Raw genomic sequence first — 6,000 nt, 5'->3', positions numbered from 1 at the left:
GATAAAACCACACAATTAAACATAATATAAATCATAAAATAATGGTTTATCAACCTTCCCACAGTTAAACATTAGCATGTCCTCATGCTTAGTTGAAGGAGATAAATATGAATGAATAGGGACATGTAAGACTCATGCAATGCAATGCAACCTATATATATGAATGCAACTATATGATTTTGTCTATCTGATTAAAAATAAATAAGTTCTCTAAGACAAAACATGGAGCAGATTTCACTAGTTCAAATCACACAGTAAAAGTAGGTAAATGTGTAAGAAGACAGCTCGTGAAAGTAGGGGACATGGAATTAAGCAGTGAACCCTCACTGATGGTGTGTGTGCACTCTAATCTCTCTAGTGTATTGGGTAATCACTCTATCCTTCTCTAATCATGCTCTCTAATTTTTTTTTCTTCACCTAACCAATCAACAACATTTAATGTATCAATGCAAACATCATGAGGTCTTTTCATGGTTGTAATGGGCTAAGGTAAGGGTAAGGGTATACATATGGCTAAGTGAGCTTATACATTGAATTTTTAGGCAGAAGAGAATGTCATAGTCTCACGGAATACAACATTGTTGCTTTTAAGTAGTATGCTGTAGTGTCAATATTCATTGTCAACTTCTTCTCAGGTGACTGGCGAACCTCTTATCCAGCGTAAGGATGACACTGCAGCAGTCCTTAAGTCAAGGCTGGATGCATTTCATAAGCAAACTGAACCAGTATGATTCTGAGTGCCCTATCTCTTGTCTTTTAAACATAGTTCTTTGCTTTATCATGTTAATTTAATTTTAAATTAACTGTATATGCAGGTGATTGATTATTATACAAAGAAAGGGATCGTCGCCAATCTTCATGCTGAGAAACCTCCCAAAGAAGTTACAGTTGAAGTCGAGAAGGTGTTGTCTTCGTAGAATTATCGAACTTTTTTTTTTCAATATAGACGTTGAAAACTCCATTTGCCAATTTGTATTTTAGTACGTTCTAAATCAGACCGTTCAGCTTTGCTGCAAATGCTGGCTTCTTCTCAAACTCAAATTTGATGAGTAACTTTGGTGAAATAAGAGTTGAATTTGAAATTTTACTATTTGTTTGTGCGTTAATTCCCTCCACTTGTTTTTTGCAACTGCTTGTGTTCTCTTTAAGAGGCAATATATGCATATGCTCAATCAGATTTTTCATGTAAATCATCCAACGCCTGAGTTAGGAAAATTTATTGATAGCAACTCTTACAAGATATTTAATATGGGATAAGATTCCAAATAAAGAGATGCTGGGTGTAAGAACCCAACAACAATGGATTTACCCTTTTTGTTATACCAATTAGAAGCTGGAAAAATATAAAGACACAATGAAAATACTAATCAATGTAAATAATAGAGTAAAAAAAAAAATTAAAATCATAAATTAGATTATGAATTAATTATTTTTAATTTTAGATTTTGAAATTTGAAAAATAAAGATTTACAATTAAACCAAATCACAATTGGCACAGTTACTCCCAATATCACGTTAACATCTCATTCTCCATTTGCGATCTCCAGTCCGCAGAGTCACCCCGGCGCCGTTGCACTATCCCACTGTCTAATCCGATACCGTCCAGCCGATGCCGCCCAGCCTTCCATCGATGACGCCCAGCCTCTTTGCGTTCCGCATGCGCGCCATAGCAACGGGAGATCGCGCCGCAATAGCCCCGTGCGTCCTCGTTTCCACTACCCACCCGCCGCAGGCCATGCAGGCCCCATAATAAACCACTATTTTATGATTTATCTTGTGCTAAATTGAGTGGTTTTTATTAGCTTTTCACCCACTTATTCATATGAATTGCATGATATTACAATTCCTTCCCAAATTTATTCTATGATTGAAAACTTGCTTCCTAAAGCTTTAAATTGTGTATTTTAATTTCTCTTTTATACCATTCGATGCCGTGATCTGTGCGTTAAGTGTTTCAGGCTTCATAGGGCAGGAATGGCTTAGAGAATGGGGAGGAAGCTTGCAAAAATGGAAGGAACACAAGAAATTAAGGTGATGACCAGCGAGAAGCGACGCGGACGCATGGCTCACGCGACTGCTCGAAATGGAGGAAATCGCAGTTACGCGCTCACGTGCCTGACGCGAACGCGTGGATTGGAAGCTGCACGAGTGACGCGAACGCGTGGACGACGCGTATGCGTGGCAAGGAAAAACGCATGGACGACGTGGACGCATGCCTAGCGCAAAACGCAATTGACGCGGACGCGCGGAAGAGCAAAACTCCAGATGACGCGAATGTGTGGCCCACGCGTACGCGTGACAGACGCCACGTCCAGAAATTGTAGAAAATGCTCTTAGCGATTTCTGAACCCTCTTTTGGCCCAGATCCAAGTCCAGAAGCACAGATTAGAGGCGATAAAGTAGGGAATCCATCCATGCATCAGAGAGAACTGATACAACATTCATAATTCATAATTTTTAGTTCTTAGATGTAGTTTTTAGAGAGAGAGGTTCTCTCCTCTCTCTTAGGTTTTAGGATTAGGATTTCTTTTAGTCATTAGGTTAGGATTGTTTCTTCATACCAGGTTCAATATTCCTTTATTTTGACTTCTCTTCTACTTTTAGATACTTTAATGCTTTTATTTATTCATGACTTATGTTGCCAAATTGGCTTATGAACTCTTCATGTTAGATTTGGATTTTCTATTTAATGAATTTTTGAGGTATTTCAGATCTATGATTTGTTTCTTTTATTTATGATATAAATAATTTGTATTTTTCTCCTTTTGGCTTTGGTTGAGTAATTAGAGACTCTTGAGTTATCAAACTCTTTTGTTGATTGATAATTGGAAGTTGCTAATTGACTTGAATTCCACTAACTCTAGTCTTTCTTTGGGAATTGACTAGGACTTGAGGATTCATATTGATTTATCCACTTACCTTCATAGTTAGAAGTTGACTAAGTGGGAGCAACGAGCAATTCTCATCACAATCGATAAGGATAACTAGGATAGGACTTCTAACTTTCATACCTTGCCAAGAGTTTTCTTAGCTATTGATTTATTAATTCCGGCAATTTATTTCTCTTGTTCAAACCTTTCAAAAGTCCAAAAATACGATTTTCCATAACCAATAATAAAACATACTTCCCTGCAATTCCTTGAAAAGACGACCTGAGGTTTGAATACTTCGGTTATTTATTTTTATTGGATTTGCTTAAGTGACAAACAAAACTTTTGCACGAAAGGATTCTCCGTTGGTTTAGAAACTATATTTACAACGCGAACTTATTTGTGAATTCTTTACCGATAGAGAATTTCGATCGTCAAAATGGCGTCGTTGCCGGAGAATTGCAAACATGTGCCTTATTATTGGTTATTGTAAATATTTTCTTTTTTATTAATTTTTGTTTTTATTTTCCCTCACTACTATGAACTCTCACCCCTTTCGCTATGAGTCTGGTTACAATTATGTTGCAGGAAGAGGAGATTACAATGAGAACATGCATCAAGGTTGGGACAATCAAAGATGGGAGGAGCCACAAGGATTTGATCAACCCTCATGGCAACAACCACCTCCAATGGACTATCAACAACCATTCTATGATGCATATCAAGGCAATGGCTATGGTGAGCACTCTTTTGATTATCAACAACCACCACCATATGCCTATGAACCCCCTCCTCAACATGACTTTGGACCACCATACTCACAAGCCCCTTTCCACCATTCACCTCCATATGACCCTAACTCGTATCCACCATACCAACTACCTTATGAGCCAAATGAACCATACATAGAACCACCCCATTCCAACACAATTACTCTCATGAACCACCACCTCAATATACACCATCTCCTTATCATTATCAAGATGAACCACTAACGTAGCGGAAATTGGCAGATTAAGAAATTAATATGAGTGATACGTTGCAAGTACAGTTCTTAACCAACAAAAATCTGCTTATCAATTTAGAAAGGTTGTCACAAAATTAGAATTAAAATACTGGGAGTATGAATCCCAGGTCGTCTCCCAACGAGTTGCAGGAAGATGTGCTATCTTATTAATCAGAGGTTTTCCAAAATGGTTTTGAGTTTGATAAACGGGAAATTAAATTAGAGTATTGATGTAATTTAAATAAAAATCTTGACAGGGAGTAGATTAATCGGAAGTTCTATCCTTGTTGGAGTTTTTCCAAGATCAATTGATAATTGAAGGTTGTTCTACTTAGTTATCCTTTACTAGGTAAAGGAGAGTCAAGTAAGTTGGAAGTTGATGAGCGGATAATTTATACGCTTTTTGGCATTGTTTTTAGGTAGTTTTTAGTAAGTTTGAGCTACTTTTAGGGATGTTTTCATTAGTTTTTATGTTAAATTTACATTTCTGGACTTTACTATGAGTTTGTGTGTTTTTCTGTGATTTCAGGTAATTTCTGGCTGAAATTGAGGGACTTGAGCAAAACTCTGAAAAAGGCTGACAAAAGGACTGCTGATGCTGTTGGAATCTGACCTCCCTGCACTCGAAATGGATTTTCTGGAGCTACAGAACTCCAATTGGCGCGCTCTCAACGGCGTTAGAAAGTAGACATCCAGAGCTTTCCAGCAATATATAATAGTCCATACTTTGTTCGGAAATTGACGACGCAACTTGGAGTTGAACGCCAAGTACATGCTGCTGTCTGGAGTTAAACGCCAGAAAAACATCATAATCCGGAGTTGAACGCTCAAAACACGTCATAACTCGGAGTTCAACTCCAAGAAAAGCCTCAGCTCGTGGATAGATCAAGCTCAGCCCAAACATACACCAAGTGGGCCCCGGAAGTGGATTTATGCATCAAATACTTACTCATGTAAACCCTAGTAGCTAGTCTAGTATAAATAGGATAAGTTACTATTGTATTAGACATCTTTGGTCTCAGTTTTGTTTTATTCTTCATCTGAGGAGACTATTGATCACATTCAGGGGGCTGGCCATTCGGCCATGCCTGAACCTTTTACTTATGTATTTTCAACAGTGGAGTTTCTGCACACCATAGATTAAGGGTGTGGAGCTCTGCTGTACCTCAAGTTTCAATACAATCACTATTAATTTTTATTCAATTCCCTTTTATTCTTATTCCAAGATATACGTTGCACTTAACTTGATGAATGTGATGATCCGTGACACTCATCATCATTCTCACCTATGAACGCACGCGACTGACAACCACTTCCGTTCTACCTTAGGCCGGGCGCATATCTCTTAGATTCCCCAACAGAATCTTCGTGGTATAAGCTAGATTGATGGCGGCATTCATGAGGATCCGGAAAGTCTAACCTTGTCTGTGGTATTCCGAGTAGGATCCTGGGAATCCGGAAAGTCTAACCTTATCTGTGGTATTCCGAGTAGGATTCCGGTATTGAATGACTGTGACGAGCTTCAAACTCCTGAAGGCTGGGCGTTAGTGACAGACGCAAAAGAATCAACGGATTCTATTCCAACCTGATTGAGAACCGACAGATGATTAGCCGTGCTGTGACAGAGCATAGGAACCTTTTCACTGAGAGGACGGGATGTAGCCATCAGCCATGGGTGATGCCTCCAGACGATTAGCCGTGCAGTGACAGCGCATAGGATCATTTTCCCGAGAGGATTGAAAGTAGCCACCGTTGATGGTGATGCCCTACATACAGCTTGCCATGGAAAGGAATAAGAAGGATTGAAGGAAGAATGAGTAGTGAAGCAGAGTTTCAAGAGGAGCACAGCATCTCCATACACCTATCTGAAATTCTCACTATTGATTTACATAAGTATTTCTATCCCTTTTTATTTTCTATTTTATTATTAATTTTCGAAACCATAAACCAATTTAATCTGCCTAACTGAGATTTACAAGATGACCATAGCTTGCTTCATACCAACAATCTCTGTGGGATCGACCCTTACTCGCGTAAGGTTTATTACTTGGACGACCCAATACACTTGCTGGTTAGTTGAACGAAGTTGTGAACTATGGTATTGGCACCAAGTTTTTGGCGCCA

General features: G+C 38.7%; 1 long non-coding RNA gene across 1 annotated transcript; it reads left to right on the top strand.

Moving 5' to 3' along the window:
• The first annotated feature begins 552 nt into the window (after positions 1-552).
• On the top strand, positions 553-1,090 carry LOC112804984 (uncharacterized). The gene is made up of 2 exons (XR_003203604.2): positions 553-725; positions 816-1,090. It is a non-coding gene; the product is annotated as an uncharacterized lncRNA (long non-coding RNA).
• The last annotated feature ends 4,910 nt before the right edge of the window (positions 1,091-6,000 follow it).

This window comes from Arachis hypogaea, chromosome 1 (genome assembly GCF_003086295.3).
Source record: "Arachis hypogaea cultivar Tifrunner chromosome 1, arahy.Tifrunner.gnm2.J5K5, whole genome shotgun sequence".
NCBI lineage: Eukaryota > Viridiplantae > Streptophyta > Magnoliopsida > Fabales > Fabaceae > Arachis > Arachis hypogaea.
The sequence above is the reverse complement of the archived record's forward strand: the minus strand, read 5'-3'. Positions and strand labels throughout refer to the sequence as shown.